The sequence below is a fragment of the Eutrigla gurnardus genome (genome assembly GCF_963514095.1).
Source record: "Eutrigla gurnardus genome assembly, chromosome: 16".
NCBI lineage: Eukaryota > Metazoa > Chordata > Actinopteri > Perciformes > Triglidae > Eutrigla > Eutrigla gurnardus.
The window spans coordinates 6,853,606-6,869,178 of NC_139927.1; the positions used below are offsets into that span (position 1 = coordinate 6,853,606).

The following is a 15,573-nucleotide window of genomic DNA, read 5'->3' on the forward strand; positions in this document are numbered from 1 at the left end:
AACTGATAATGACAGAACAAAACCAAGGAGCCGACAAAGCCTGAACTGCAACATTTAGATTTAAATACAAACGAATCTGATGGGGGGGATGGTTTGGAACCTCAGGGGAGGGTAATGAGGTGATTAGGCAGGAGGACAGGCTGGAATCTGATTGGCAGCAGGGAAACTCAGGGAAGGGCTAACGAGGCTGGTTCGGAGCAGGTGTGTCAACGGGTTAAAGAGGAAAAAGGGAGCACACACACACACACACACACACACACACACACACAGGTAGACCTACAGGGGACACAGTGAGAGGCACACACAGAAACACAATAATAGTGAGAAACAGCCACAGTGAGATTCTTTATTTCACTCTTAACTTTATGGACCAATCACTGAAGTGGTCCTTTAATTGAACCTGCGCTAAGCCCCGCCCCTCTGTTGTTAGCCGATGCTTCTTTGTCAGGCTGTCGAAGCTATCAGAAAGAAATAGTCTCTAGTTTTTGGAGAAAATGGTGATTTCAGAGAGAACAGAGGGAAGGTTCTACAACATGCATTTGAAGGATTCGAGATGATCAAACCGACTCAGCAGCAAAGACGTTAAACAGATAAAGACAGGAGCTAACTAAAGCCTTGAGATCACCAGGTGATGGAGACAGGCAGCGTCGAAGGAGCTCCAGTCACTGTTAATGATGTGCTGGTCTTTTGTTTCGCAGGTCGATGCCGAGCCGTGGAGGAGCGGGAGCCGTGCTGATGCAGGCAGAAGAGCAGGGAGTTCATAGGTCAGATAATCGATGTTCTAAGAAGCTTAATCGGCAACAGTTAGACTAGTCAGTCATTGAGAAGGAAAACCCTGTCACTTATCTGGGCTCTGCAGTACTTTCCAGTTTATGGGGGGGGGGCACCAGCGGTGGTCTACAACCCGTTTACTGTTATTCACAAGCTGCGTTCCTCCAGGCTCTTCACCTAGATATCCCACAGGTTAAAGGCTGGGATAATGTGGCTGCAGGTGCACTGTCGCAGGCTCCAGTCCTTAAATGGTAAATCACTTTATTGTGTAGTCCCCCCCTCCCTTTGTTAGTAATATTTGTGTTGTGTTAACGGAGATCCTGAGGCCCCTGCTGTCTTATAGCAACACCTGGGTCCCGTGTCTCAGGGTCTCCTTTAAAAGATTCAGGGATCTCGGTTGCTGCTGTTCTCTACCATTTGTTTCTTCACCATGCAACATTATTTCCCCTCTCATGCACTCACCTACACTCCACTGATTCCACATGCCGTGGTTCCTTTAGGTTCTTTTATTATTGTCATTCTTCTTTATGATAAATTATTGAATAGTTTTTGGTCGTATTCCACTTTTGTCAGGGCGATCAGGTTCGTGACACCAGGCAAGAAAGTCGACCCTGGATGATGTCCAATGAAAATGTCCGTTCATGCCGACACTTTAAATAGATATGTGTGTTTTCTAGAACACCTGTGAATGTCAATTATGATGTCATTAAGATTTGGGAAAGGGGTTCTTGTAAAACTTGGGTTCCTCAAAAAAACGCTTCATTAAGATTAGAGAAAGGTTGTGGGAGAATGAGACTTTGATCATCTTTACCCCCCCTTTAATTCATCACCCATCTATAAAGTACTGACACCTGACAGCTTTGTATTTGCCGATAGAATTTGTTTTTCAATCTGCTGAGCGGGCTTCTTTTTTTTTTCAATCGACAGGGTCAGCGTTCCAATTAGCCTGTTGTCGAGACCAGTAACGACTTCAGAAATCATTGAGTTCTGTGTGAACACAAGTCAAAGTGTAAGGCAGTGTACAGTATGTGATTGCTGAAGGGGGGGGGGGGGGATTTCTGGGCGCTGCCACAACGTATTAACTGAGCCAGATGTTGGTGTCGCGGTCATATCTCACTGAAATAATGGTGAGGGAACGTGTCCTGGTGATAAAGGTGTTGACAAATGTGCACTTCCAGCCAGCGTTTTTCAAGATTAGGCTGGTAGGGGAACGGGCGCTGCTCGCCACACGGTCTTGTAGATCGGTATCAACGCGGTCTTCCAGCGTGACCGCGTAGCTGAGGATCGTACATCATTCTGAATACGGATCGTTGCATGATATTCAAATAAAACAAATATTAAAGACGGGGGGAAAAGAAGGATGTGAAATTCATCATGTCTGTCGTCCACATCATGCATAGCAAAATAATAATAATAAAAAAAAACGTGCAGTTGTGATGATAAGAGATAAAGCAGCTCGGCCACATATATAGGTTTCCCTTCGCTCGTACTGCAGAACAGATAGCAGGAATCATAAAGGTAATAACGAACATGTCAAACGCATTCCCCCCCCCCCCCCCCAAAAGCCCATTACAGCCACAGAGACATGTTACTTAGTTTGAGGGGCCACATTACTCATGTGAGATCAACACAAGTGTGAAAATTGGATTCACGTTTAATGGAACATGAAAAAGAGGCGATGGGGAGAAATGGCCAAAAAACACCCATATTGGATATCATTGACTGAGCTGAGACGTTTCATACCGAGAGTTCACTTTCTATACTTTCTGCTTTTGTTGGCATTAAAGGGAGGCACAGGGATGAGATAGGAGGTCTACCTGAGGGACATACTAAAAGTCAGGCAGGATTTACCAGTCACAGTTATAAGCATTCATTTCTCGTGATTTAACATGGCAGACGCACATAAAAACGGGGAGATCATTTGTAAGAAATACAGCTATCCTCGGTATGAAACATTTCCCAGCCAAACTTGTTATGATGTCTCGCCATGAATAATACATTCTGACTATTTCAACTTTCGTCTTAAGGCTGGTTCACCCACTCAGATTGTTCTATGCGCGACCTGATGGATGTTAAACACCCTCGGACCTCGAGTGTTAGACAGCGGCTACACTCTGTGAACGCTTCGTTGTCGGGACACACTGTGCAGCGCTGCTTGATTGACACTATGATTCATGATGTATGTTTTTACTGCACCGCATGATTAAACCACTTTCTCCACAAAGCCTTGAGGGCGCTTTAAAGCGGCTGTCATCGCTATTTTTATGTTAGCGACGGATGAAATAACAGGAACGTTGTCACTCATAGTGATGAACCCACGGATAATTATAGTAATAGTAATAGTTCACCACTTTCTCCTTTGACTTTTAGGGCCAAGCATTGTGATTAATGATTATTTTCTGTATGGATTTATTAAAATTGATTTGCATTACAGTTTAATTAGTAGTGGGAGCAGGTCGTGTATAGAAGCTACATTTAAAAAATTGTACGTGGGCTTATTACAGTATTTTCCGCAATGACTTTTCGTCATAATTAATAATATATAATCATCAATAATCAAAAAAGTTAATTATATAAAATATATTCTAACTGCTGCAGGAACACCTTTGCTACATCATCCCCATTCCATTTCTATCAGCTTGTTGGGAGCTAACGATAACTACGGACGACAATAAGTCATATTTTCCCGGATGGTAAAAGCACAACTTTGCAGTCACAGACTTTAGTTCACAGAAATTGGCGATTTAGCTCCATATTCACACTCCGTGACTGTTGCCGAGGAGTCTAGCCGATAACTCACAGTTAAGAGGTGCAGGAATTGAGGCAATATGTTGAGCCTGCCTACAAATTTGTTACAAGCACGATGGTTTTGTAGATAGGAGCGGGAACACAGCGCCCATACAAACACGCTGGTAGCCTTTAAAAAAAAAGCGGTTTTTTTTTTCTGCCTGTCTGCTCAGCTGTACTTTAACTATAGGCTTCAGTGGATGGGGGGTGATGCCGGCTCCCTGTTTGAGGGCCATAGAGGGAGAGAGAGCGCAGAGAATTGAGACTGATTGCATTTCAAACACAGCAAAATCACAGCGGAGCACTGACCAAGTCTTTTTCCCGGGGACTTACAGCTCAGGCTGAGATGGAAAGATGGGTGGGTGGGAATAGGCTACTCATGGAGGGGGGGGGGATACAAAGCCTGATCATTGTGTTGTTTTGTTTTAATTATAACCGTCTGCTGGAGGTCTGACGAAGAGGAGGGAAATAATCTTTGCAATAATGTGCACCGCTGTGATCATATATGAGCAGGCGATGCTTCAAAATAAGACACGTCAGCTCCTCTGTGTGACGTTAACAAAAACCCCACTGTGAGTGTTTCCCATCATTTAAATTGGTTGAGACGGATTCGGCCGACGAGCATCAAAATATCAAATCTCACCATCAGCGCCCGTCTCCACCTCGCTCCTCTCCGTCGCCTCCTCCTCCTCCACTCACCCCCCATTCAATGCGCTGCCAGTACACAAGCACAAACTCAATCTGCCTCTAATGATTGCTTTATTGACGAGGCGAGGGTCTATTCACTCACGCAGGCCCGCAACAACTACAGGCCAAATCAGCTCGGGGAGAGGGGAGAAGAGACACACGGAGGGAGGCGGAGAGGATCTGAGCTATATTTACTCTGGACTAAATTATGCTCCTGGACAAAACAATAATGGCTAATTTGTCAGAGTTTCAATTCCAAGTGGTTTTGCAGCCAAAACACAGGAAGAAGTCATTTATTTGAAAAGTACACGTATGCCGAGTGGATCTGGTCTACAATCAGTATGATGAGACTGATGCAAGATAAAGCAATATTTACAAAAATCTTGTTATTTTTAGCAATGCTGGAGACATTTAAGTCTGTAGGTTGATCGCTTTGATGATACATAATATTTAATATTAATTCATTCTGATTATGCATCATTTTGGACCTCCATTAGAACTATAGATAACGGTCAAAAAGCTTAATAATTTCTCTTTAACATCTTTATTTTACTGATGGAATCTCTATGAGACAATTCTTGAGTTTGGACGGTTTCTCGTGAGGATATAAATATTATTTTCTTCTTCTTCTTTTTTCCATTAGAAACTTTCAGTGTGAGTCTGTAGTGATTATCACATCTCTGAATAATTCTTGACAGCTGCCCTCAGCTGCCATAACAAGATTAAATCAACATGAGATGCTGGTTAAATTGAGCTCAAAAACAAAGTGAAGCCTCTATTTGCCCGCCCACTTGGATTACACTTAAGTAGGCTATTGTGTCTCCTAACAAGCATTACTGTATTTTTTGAGATATAAATGCGTCCGCACACGCTGTCAGAGAACTTTTGCCTTCTTTTCTCTGCTTTAACCTGCAGGATCTCAGGACTACTTTATGTTGCTTCTTCTGCAAATCTCTGCCTTCCTGTAAATATCGCAGTTTGAATCACAAATCACATTCGTCCAATGGACTGTTTTATCTTTGACACCAGGAGTATGCTACATTAATAGTGCATAATGGCAACACTTCCATAAACATCAATTATTTTTGATGTTTATGATGTTTGATTAACGTCTCCTGCAGCATGTCTGGATCCTTTAAAGAAAGTTCTATAGAAACTGATTTCAAAGAAAGTAATTCAATCTTTCATTTCAAAAGGATCGGGTAATCCCAACACTGGAAACTGAAGTGAAGCTCAGACACACACACACACACACACACACACACACAAAAAAGAAAAGAAACTAAACAGCCTAATCCCTGTATCTCGGAGAGTTGCAAAGATCAGACAGAAGCATACGCTTGGCCTCACAGATGAAAAGGTGGGGATGAAATAAAAGCTTTTTTATTATTATTATTATTATTTATCAGTTCTCGTATCTGTCCGATTTTTTGTTTACCGTGGAGAAAGACGCCAAGAGAACTTTCTGTATTAATAAAGTTCTTTATAAACATCTGCTTGTTCTAGCCGGGGGACGATCTGCAACCCGGTGTGAATGAAAAGTAAAATGTAGTTGTTTTTCGTCGTAAAAGGTCATCGTGCCGGTTTAATCAACAAACTCGTTAGTCAAGGATCAAGAGATGGAGCAGACGTTTCTATCTGTGCCCACGTTGTGTATTCACCCTCAGATTGTACATTTGAATAATGACTGTCAGGAGGGGGAAAAAAAACACTTGGAATGAAATCACTTGCTGTGCACCATTCTCCTGCAGATGCCTCTCTGAGCGCGTCCCTATGTCCTCGCTGCGTCATACACAGACTGGGAAAAGTCCTTTCCAACAGAAACATGGAGCCAAGACCGCGCTTTGTTGCCCTCCATCAGAAAGAAAGACATCAAAGTGTGTGTGTATGTGTGTGTGTGTGTGTGTGTGTGTGTGTGTGTGTGTGTGTGTGTGTGTGTGTGTGTGTGTGTGTGTGTGTGTGTGTGTGTGTGTGTGTGTGTGTGTGTGTGTGTGTGTGTGTGTGTGTGTCGCTGCTGTAGAGCATCACTGAGGCTGGAGAATGAAGTTGCTGACTGGTGTTGGAACAGGCCTTGTAAATCTGCTTTTATTCCCCTCCTCCAGCCCTCGCTTCCCTCTTTGTCTCATTTCAGATGCATTCCAAGAGAGGATCACTGATTTGTGTATGTACGGCATCAGAGCGCGTGTGTTCATGTGGGTTTGGGGGGGAAATAGGTGTGTGTGTGTTTTTTTTTTTGCCTGCGAGTCAACATCTTTGTGTGCAAGCGCGGCGCTATAAAGCCTTCATACATGTCGTTGTCTGCGTGTTTGCGTGGGTACTTCTGGTGATTTGTAAGAGCAAGAGGATCACATATTCATCTCTTTTCCCATGCAGTCTCATTTTGACGCCGAGTGCATGTACTGCCAACAGATCCTCTTTGTGTGTCTCTGTGTAGAAACCCACACCCTGCGTTAGCCCATTAACTGCAGCTTTGCTGCCTGCATGGAACACATTTGTCCAAATTCGATAACTAAGGAGGCCCTATGTTTTTTTAGTGGAGGGGGCTGCAGTGATCACCTCGGGGCTGACACAAATTAAAGGGAAAACATAATGTGCTTAAGGTGATATGCTCCAAATCTCCAGGAGGGAGGAAAACCATATTTTTTTTACCTCATTTTTGAATTTTGATGATGTTGTCGGAGGGTGCACTCAGGTCTGGAATCTTCCCATAGGTGTGTGAGATCTATAGTGGCATAGAGCAGACCCTGTTATTCAAATCATTTTCACCCTCATCAAACCAGCCACTGACCCCTTGTGCCCTGTAAGGCGTTTGTCACCGGTTGACTCAGAGGTAGTCAGGCGGAATGTTCCGTCCAAGCAGAGATGGAGGCACATTCAGAGGCTGCGATGAGTAATCCAGACAGGAACAGAGGGTTTTTCCACATAATTATGCCATCTGAACCAGCAGAAAGTGCATATATATATATATATATATATATATATATATATATATATATATATATATATTCATTGCACTGGGGTGACAGCAGAAAATCCTAATGATGACCATTTGGATATAACTGACCTTATCTTATGTAGCTGCAGCCTTCCACTCCCTCCTCTTGACATGTTGACTCAGTTGGGTCGTTATTTACCGCCGTTATTTAACCTACATGTAAAACTGGGTTTATTTTTTAAACGGTCGCCCATTTGTCAGGTTTTATTCTGGATTTAAAAGCGAGCGGTGAGGATTAGCCCGCCATTTGTCAACTCGCCTTTTGTCACCGTGCTCCTCTCACATCGAGGCAAAGTGGTCAGTCAGTTTTGATTTATGAAGCGCTCGCTCTCTCGTTCGGCACTATGATTGTTTAAGAGTGCGCCTTAGGTTCAAACGGCTTGTCTGTACATGTCTGACGGCTGGCTAACTAACGCTGGGCGCTACACCACCACGGTTTGCATCTTTTATGTGATGTATATCTATATATTTATTTACTAGTCTCTTCACCAAGATGGATGGGCCGATACAGCCGCAGAGTAGACAGTGTCTTTATTTCATTGTTAGACTAAATGCATTTTTAGACATGTCGACCCCTCAGCTTTTGTGTATTGTGTGTGTGTGTGTGTGTGTTCGTGTGTGTGTGTGTGTGTGTGTGGGTGTGTGTGTGTGTCCCTGAGATGACTGGAGGGAGATGAATTTGACATTAAAACATTGGCTCTGGGCTTCAGTTCAGGCTCAGCCGAGCTTGGGTTTGCACGAATCGAGCGAAAGTGGCCTCGAGCTGGAATGTTGGGGCTGACCGAGCTGGACTCATGGGGGTACATGAAGACTAATGAGGTGTCAGAAGTATGTTGGCTCTGCACCGCCTGTTAAGGATCATGACAGAAGGAATGGGACGTTTGCATCGCTTTGCAGCCGGGGCTGCTCGATACGAGCGTGCACGTCTTCAGTATACGGTTAAAACGCTCGCCGTCCTATTGGTTCGACGTAGCTCATTGGCCTCGGCTTTGCTTCTCTGCCCGAGAGTTTGCAGGACCGACGGCGTGCATTCATCACAAAGTCTCCGCCAACATTAGCATGCTAGCTCACGCCGAGCAGCTAGCGCTTGCTCCCGGGGCACACAAGTTGTTATTGTGCATTGAGTGAAGGCATTATCACTGCCCTGACTTGGCACTCTGACACAGGTTTGGGCTAATCATGCCCTGCGGGAGGATCAATAGCCGGCGCGATGCACAGCGAAGGGGGAAGCAGCGAGAGAAGAAACAAAGAGAGGAAAGGTGGATTAATAGGCTTTAGCACCAGACGTTGTCCAAGCTGCATAGTGGTGGTTTAGGTGTTTTGAGTCCAGTTTAATAGTGTAGAACGATTCCTTGTTGGTTAAACGGCTGATTCACAATATTTTCTACCCCTTAACTATGTTCCACTTGATGTACCAGGACTTTGTATGAGATGCAATATTCAATATTCCAATAGGCCAGAAGACACTGAGATGAAACAATGAGGACAGGTGGCAGTGATCAAGACACTGGGAGACTCCTGGAGGCAGGAACTGAAATGACAGGAGATGTTTCAAAATAAAATGATTGTTACATACAATGGCAACAAAAAAAAATCCTGTCAAAGTATCAAAACAGAGCACTTTTTAAAAATGATTTTACCAATTACTGTGGATGCTATATGACCACAACTAGAACAATTAATATAAACAGAAACCCTGTGAGATAATATGACAGGAGCCCTTAGGAAACCTCACAAATGTCACAATCAGCCCGTGAGATGGACATTTAGAGTCTGAGTGAGCTGTTATAAATAACAATTAAATAAATATATAGAAACATCATAATTTTAAGATATTAAAAGATAAACAATCTTTGGAGCGATGTTTCACATTGTTTAATGAGAAGATTTCTTTATTTCATGAGAAGATTTCTTTATTTTATGAGAAAAATTATTTATTTTATGAGAAGATTTCTTTATTTTATGAGAAGATGTGTGTGTGTGTGTGTGTGTGTGTGTGTGTGTGTGTGTGTGTGTGTGTGTGTGTGTGTGTGTGTGTGTCCCATCAGTGGCTGATTGACAATCAGATGTGCGCTGTCGGCTCTGACTGCACACATCCTAATCCGGCAACCGATTTGAAATCTATTACAGATTATATTCGAGGACAAATCTGCTTGTAACAATCTGGATTACATCGAGGATTTTCTTTTCTATTCATAGGCTTCATTAACTCAGGTGTGTTGCACTGACTTCTCCCATGTGGATATGGGATTCAGCTCATTTTGGCGAGGGCTGCTGTTAAATTATTCATCCGGCCAGTGGAAACCAGTACACTCGACTCCTGTCTCATGAAAGCCAGGAGATACTCTGCCTGGAGGCTTTTTACCGACTCGAATTCTGAGGTTTCGTTGTGGTCCAGCTTTATTGGTGTACTGTTAATTTATTTTTTATTCCTGCCACTTCCTTTCTGCAATTGATTTATGACGTGCTTATAAACCAGAAGGTGTTCTGATAATGATGTATTAATAAATCGTATGTATTATTGAATTAGAAAATGAGGAACATTAATTTAGAGTGTCCTCTTAAAACCAAGTTTCCTGCATTGAGAGGACACAACTTGTTTAACGTCAAACAAAAACACCCTACAAACTTTACTGTGACAATCATTTTATTTCAGCATCGTCAACATCCATTCGCCTCCAAATAGGCCACTATTAATGATGATTAAATAACTTCTGCTTTGTTGCCGATTCTTAATGTACTGCCTAATTAAATGAAAGTTAGAAAGTGACCGTCCCCTTTGGGAAAGGCAATTACATTACATTATTTATTTATTTATTTTAAATTTGGTTTCAATTAAGTTTGGCCTGGCTTTTATTCCAGCGTTTAGAAAGATCCTGAACCTGTAGCCATCAAACAGGAACAATCAGCACATTCTCGTTAAGTATCAAATGGTATAAATCCATCAGGAGCACTCACTGAATAAAACAAATTAAAGCCTGGACAAAAGTCTGTAAAATGATTGAATGAATACATGAATCCATGTATTTTTAGTGTCAGCAAATTATTGGACCAGAAAGAAAAACCCAGTGGAGTCACACACAGACAGACACACATGTCGAATACCCAGAAGCAAGACAGCCAATCCACTGGTCTCTCTCTCTCTGTCTCTCTCTCTCTCTCTCTCTCTCTCTCTCTCTCTCTCTCTCTGTCTCTCTCTCTCTCTCTCTCTCTCTCTCTCTCTCTCTCTCTCTCTCTCTCTCTCTCTCTCTCTCTCTCTCTCCCTCCCTCCCCCTGTCTATTTAACTGCATTTGGGTGAAGAGCCCGAACCAAAGCAATTAGTCAAACAAAGTGCATACTGGGGGAAAATTAGACCTCCATTTCTGCGGCGCATTCATCATTTTTGCTTTTGTCTGTCTCTTTTTGCAGCTCTGGTGCTTGATGTTGCAGGCGACACCCCCCCCCCCCCCCCCCCCCCCCCCCTAACTCCAGGGAGAAGAATAGTCAGCTGTGTTGGTGAATATTATGTTCTGCCTCATCAGTAACAATTGTTTGTGGAAAGTTGAATAGAGCCTATTGGAAAAAAATTGGATATTTTATTAACAAAACACTCCAAAAATCCAAACAGCAAAAGTATGGTTTGGAACGTGTCTGAAATGATGATGGTCCACGGCATGAAAACCATTTTCTAAAGAACCATTTTGCCGTTAAATACAAATTTCTTTTGACTTGCAAATTTGCACAATTTGCAAGTGAGAGAGAGAGAGAAAAAACATTTTAAACATTCGTATCACGTTGAGTTGCCTCAGTGTCTCAAACGGCCAAAACATCAGAAAGTACACCAGAGTGTTAGTTCTGGTCGGTATCGATCATATATGGAAGTGGCATGGCCAGATAAACCTGTTAGAGGACCCCGGGGGGCAAACATTCGCAGTATTGACCTCCCGTCCGCTACGCATTTGTATGCTGTCACTTCATGTTTCTATCAGATACTCAACAAATTATGGACTACACACGGCAGCTTCATTATACGCCCACTACTCCCACAACCGGGTTTCTGTGAGTCTCTTAGTGTATTTGATTAAACACAATCTAATTTAGGAGGAGGCGCCCTATGAACACAATACAAACAGAAATGTTCTTGTTTCATGGTTATATTTTGACTTTGGGGCCCTGAGGCAACTGCCTATTTTCCCCCTTTGGGCTTTCAGACTAGATAGCACAGTGTTGGGAAAAAAGGGTTCTGTGTTAGTGTGGGCATGAAAAAGTAATGTAAAAGATCCGATACATGGATGACTGGATGGACCTACGGGGCACAACGTGACCCCCCCACGGCCTTCACCTACAAAGAGACATACAAATACTACGAAGAAGCTGGTGGGTTTAGATGGTAAAACTGGTAAAACTGGCTGGTTGATGGTTTTAGCTGGTCTTAGTGGTTTTAGCTGGTTGATGGTTTTAGATGGTCTTAGCTGGTAGAATAGGGTGGTGGATGGTTTTAGCTGGTCTTCGTGGTTTTAGCTGGTTGATGGTTTTAGCTGGTCTTAGCTGGTAGAATAGGGTGGTCGAAGGTTTTAGCTGGTTGATGGTTTTAGATGGTCTTAGCGGGTAGGGTGGTGGATGGTTTTAGCTGGTCTTAGTGGTTTTAGCTGGTTGATGGTTTTAGATGGTCTTAGCTGGTAGAATAGGGTGGTGGATGGTTTTAGCTGGTTGATGGTTTTAGATGGTCTTAGCTGGTAGAATAGGGCGGTGGATGGTTTGAGCTGGTCTTAGTGGTTTTAGCTGGTTGATGGTTTTAGCTGGTCTTAGCTGGTTCAACAGGCTATTGGTGGTTTTAGATGGTCTTAGCTGGTTGATGGTGTAGAAGCTGGTTGAATAGGCTTGTTGATGGTTTTAGATGGTCTTAGCTGGTTGATGGTGTAGAAGCTGGTTGAATAGGCTGGTTGATGGTTTTAGATGGTTATCAATGTACACTTATGAGCAGGAAATACATGATGTGTGCATGGTTGGGGGTGGGGGATGAGAGTCAGTTAACCACTATGAAAAGGGGCAAAGAGAGACCATGCATTTACAAAAAGACCAAACAACTACAAAGCAATGGGAAAAGGAATGGTTGATAACAACAAATACAAATACATGTAGGGGAAGTGAACAAATATGTCGATGTGACAGAGAAGAGAACATCCTGAATGTCATGTAGAAGGCTGGAATATAAAGGGCATGCTGAGCGATGTAATTACCATGGTTAACTCCAAACAGTGAAACCCCGGTGGGCACGAGTATTTGATCAGCTCCCATATCAGCTCTGTGTGTGAGAGCCACAATATGTCGATGCAATTTTCATTCAGTGCGCACGTGTGCCAGACGTTTCAATAAGTCATCCGTCGTATCGGAGAAGCGGATCAATACAAACAAACCGCGCAAGGAAAGACAAAAAATAAGACGTCCACGGATGGAGGCTGCAAACTGACAGAATGTCAGGAACAAATCCTCGTCTTGGAAACTAAATTAACAGTTAGTTATATATAAGATGTTTTCATGACAAGTTGCCATGGCGAAGAGTTTAACTTTCACAACCTTAAAAATCAGTCCACTGGCTTTCATATTGATTGCATCACATAAATCCATCTGCATGATTAGTGCATACATGGAAATATATGATGGAGATCAGGACTGTGTGAATGCGAGGCCCTCAAGTTTGTCCCATTAAAGTCACAGCACACTTATCGAAATTAAAGGCGTTAAAACGGAGTTCAATCATGGAAATATCCTCAGATTCCAGTTGCTTCAAGTGTGTAATTTAATGGATTCAGCCTCTGTGGAAATGGAGACTCTTTACGAAGATCGTTTTCCTTGCTTTGAGTCATCAGAGCATTTTACTTTTCCTTATACTCTAAAAATATAAACGTTACACAAGCTTTACTGGAAATAAACACACCACATCTATTAATCTATATATTATCCGCGTGATTAAATTATGAATTTCCAATTTCTTAGGCCCTTGCAATCCAGAATAATGGAAGTGGTATCAGTTTCTAATTTCATATAGTATAGAACCACTTAATTAATGTAGATAATCGTGACGAGGAGAGAGTGGCAACAGATTACTGATGTGCTCGAACATGAAGGGCCACGATGCGATATTCCCAGAAAAAAAAACTAAAATCTCTCACTAACGTCAGGGACAAGTTGTAATGGCCTGCCATATTAATCACAGCAATACAGCAGTAACTTTGGGGAGTTTTATTATTTTAGGGAGACTGTTTGTGGAAGCATCATCTGTCTTCATTTGAGTATCAGTGCAGCCAGAAAGACACTTGCATTGTCGGACCATGAAGGGCCGAGGCAACGTATCAAAGGTGAGACATCAGGAAAGCTATAAGTAGCAAGCTGCCTTTGATGCCACATTTTATGGCGAGCAGATGTTCTGCAGATGATATCCACTACGTACGATTTAGTTTGTTGCTAAAAGCCTCCGTTTCATGCTTCTTTGTCTACAGGTGCGAGAGCTGCAGCAGGAAGTCAGAAATGTGAGATCAAATGTGAATTAAAGAGGAACGGAAGATGAAAGAGGGCGAAAAGGCCGGCTACAGTGGAAATGACTGGGTTTCAGCGAGGCCTTCTCGCCACTGCAGGGAAGCATTATCAACCTGTAGCTTCAGGGTCCCTCATCCATGCAGCAGTAGGGCAGTGATTTTTTTTCAAAAACACTGTTAAGACTTCTGCTTTGTGCATCTATTATAGAGGCCAATATTGGTGCAAAGTGTGTTCATCCCCCTGGTAAACAGGATAATGTCTGAGTGTGATTACACATTTGATTAAACTACAACTTTGTCAAATGTGAAGATAAATGTGCAAAGGCTGATTATGATCAACCTTTTATCGCTCTCCGAAATGGGTTGCCCTTAAGGTCCAAGGTTTTTTTTTTAGCTTTACAAATTGCCTGAATTAAGGAAACCCTGTCAGTGTCCAAATGTCAGTTAGGTAACCAGATGAGGGATGGAAAAAAAAAAAAAAAAAGTTTTGTAAGGATTTCATTAGAGTGACATTATTCATCATTCACTCAAGTACATCCTTGCTCAAATTCATTTTTGCCTAATTCCCCATTAAACAGAGCAGATAGAGCTTTATTTTATTATGATCAGGACCATCAGAAGGCCCGCCAAGTGGAGCCGTTTGGGTAGGAAAAATACCTTTTTTTAAGGTTGATCGAGTCATTAAATGAAGAATTGATTAAACTGTCAGTACCGTGGTGAAACAGAGGGGGCTGCATGACAAAATCCATTTACTTAACCGGAGGCTAAATTACTCTATTTTCCCCTTTCATATAGACCGCCAAACCCACCAAAGAGAGGTGAAATCAGGTGGCAACTAACTCAACTTAAACTTAAATAAGCAGAGAGGAGTGGTAAAATCCCAAGTTTATTATACTCTATGTGGTTTAATGCACAAATACTGGTAATTAAATAATAATTTGTATGTACTTTGACATTTATTTTGAAGCTGGATCTTGACTAACAGCATGTTAGGGATTATCGGAAATGTCAGCGATGGCTAGAAGACTTTATGAATGCTGTACCACGGATGTGCCGTCAGCATTGTCAGACTTGTTGGGCTTTTCAAAGAGAGCAATCCAAAAGGTGAACAAGGAAAAGACCAGAACACAAAGAGGTCTCAACGTTTGCTACATGGGGGCGGGGGATGGGACTGGGGTGGATGTACATGGGAGACATGTGTTCAGATCACCTGGAGATTTCTAGTCCACAATACATTAGTTAACACTTCAATTCAATGATTGGGTTCAAGGACCGGTGGTGGATCACACAATGTGTTGCCCCCAGGCCTGTATGGATAACAGCAGTAGGTCACCTGAGGTATCTCACCATGTTCAATGATTTAAAGTCTTTACACTCGTTTAACTGGCCTTGAATCTGCCATTCCCAAAGATTAGGAATGAATTTCAGAGCTCAGGTCATTGATCATGCAACGGTTACAACTGTACAGACTGATAAGGACGTGCAACTATTTGGCCGGCTGTCAATTGGCATTTGCTACATGGCTAATCTGGGATCATTAATTACTCAGAAAAAGCACTATGTAAATTGGTGCTTAATTAAAAAATCACAAGCACAAGATCATTAGTGGAAGATTCTCAAATGGAAATCGATCATGGAATTATAAAGTAAGGCATTTCTGTGTGTGTGTGTGTGTGTGTGTGTGTGTGTGTGTGTGTGTGTGTGTGTGTGTGTGTGTGTGTGTGTGTGTGTGTGTGTGTGTGTGTGTGTGTGTGTGTGTGTGTGGGACCCAAGGTGGCGAACTTGGTGTAATTTGGATTTATGCCACATTCCTATGA

The 15,573-nt window shown here is 42.5% G+C and overlaps 1 long non-coding RNA gene across 1 annotated transcript; it reads left to right on the top strand.

The window, feature by feature from the left end:
• Nucleotides 1-695: 695 nt before the first annotated feature.
• LOC311026659 lies at nucleotides 696-14,612 on the top strand. The gene is made up of 3 exons (XR_014598510.1): nucleotides 696-764; nucleotides 10,650-10,736; nucleotides 13,721-14,612. It is a non-coding gene; the product is annotated as an uncharacterized lncRNA (long non-coding RNA).
• The last annotated feature ends 961 nt before the right edge of the window (nucleotides 14,613-15,573 follow it).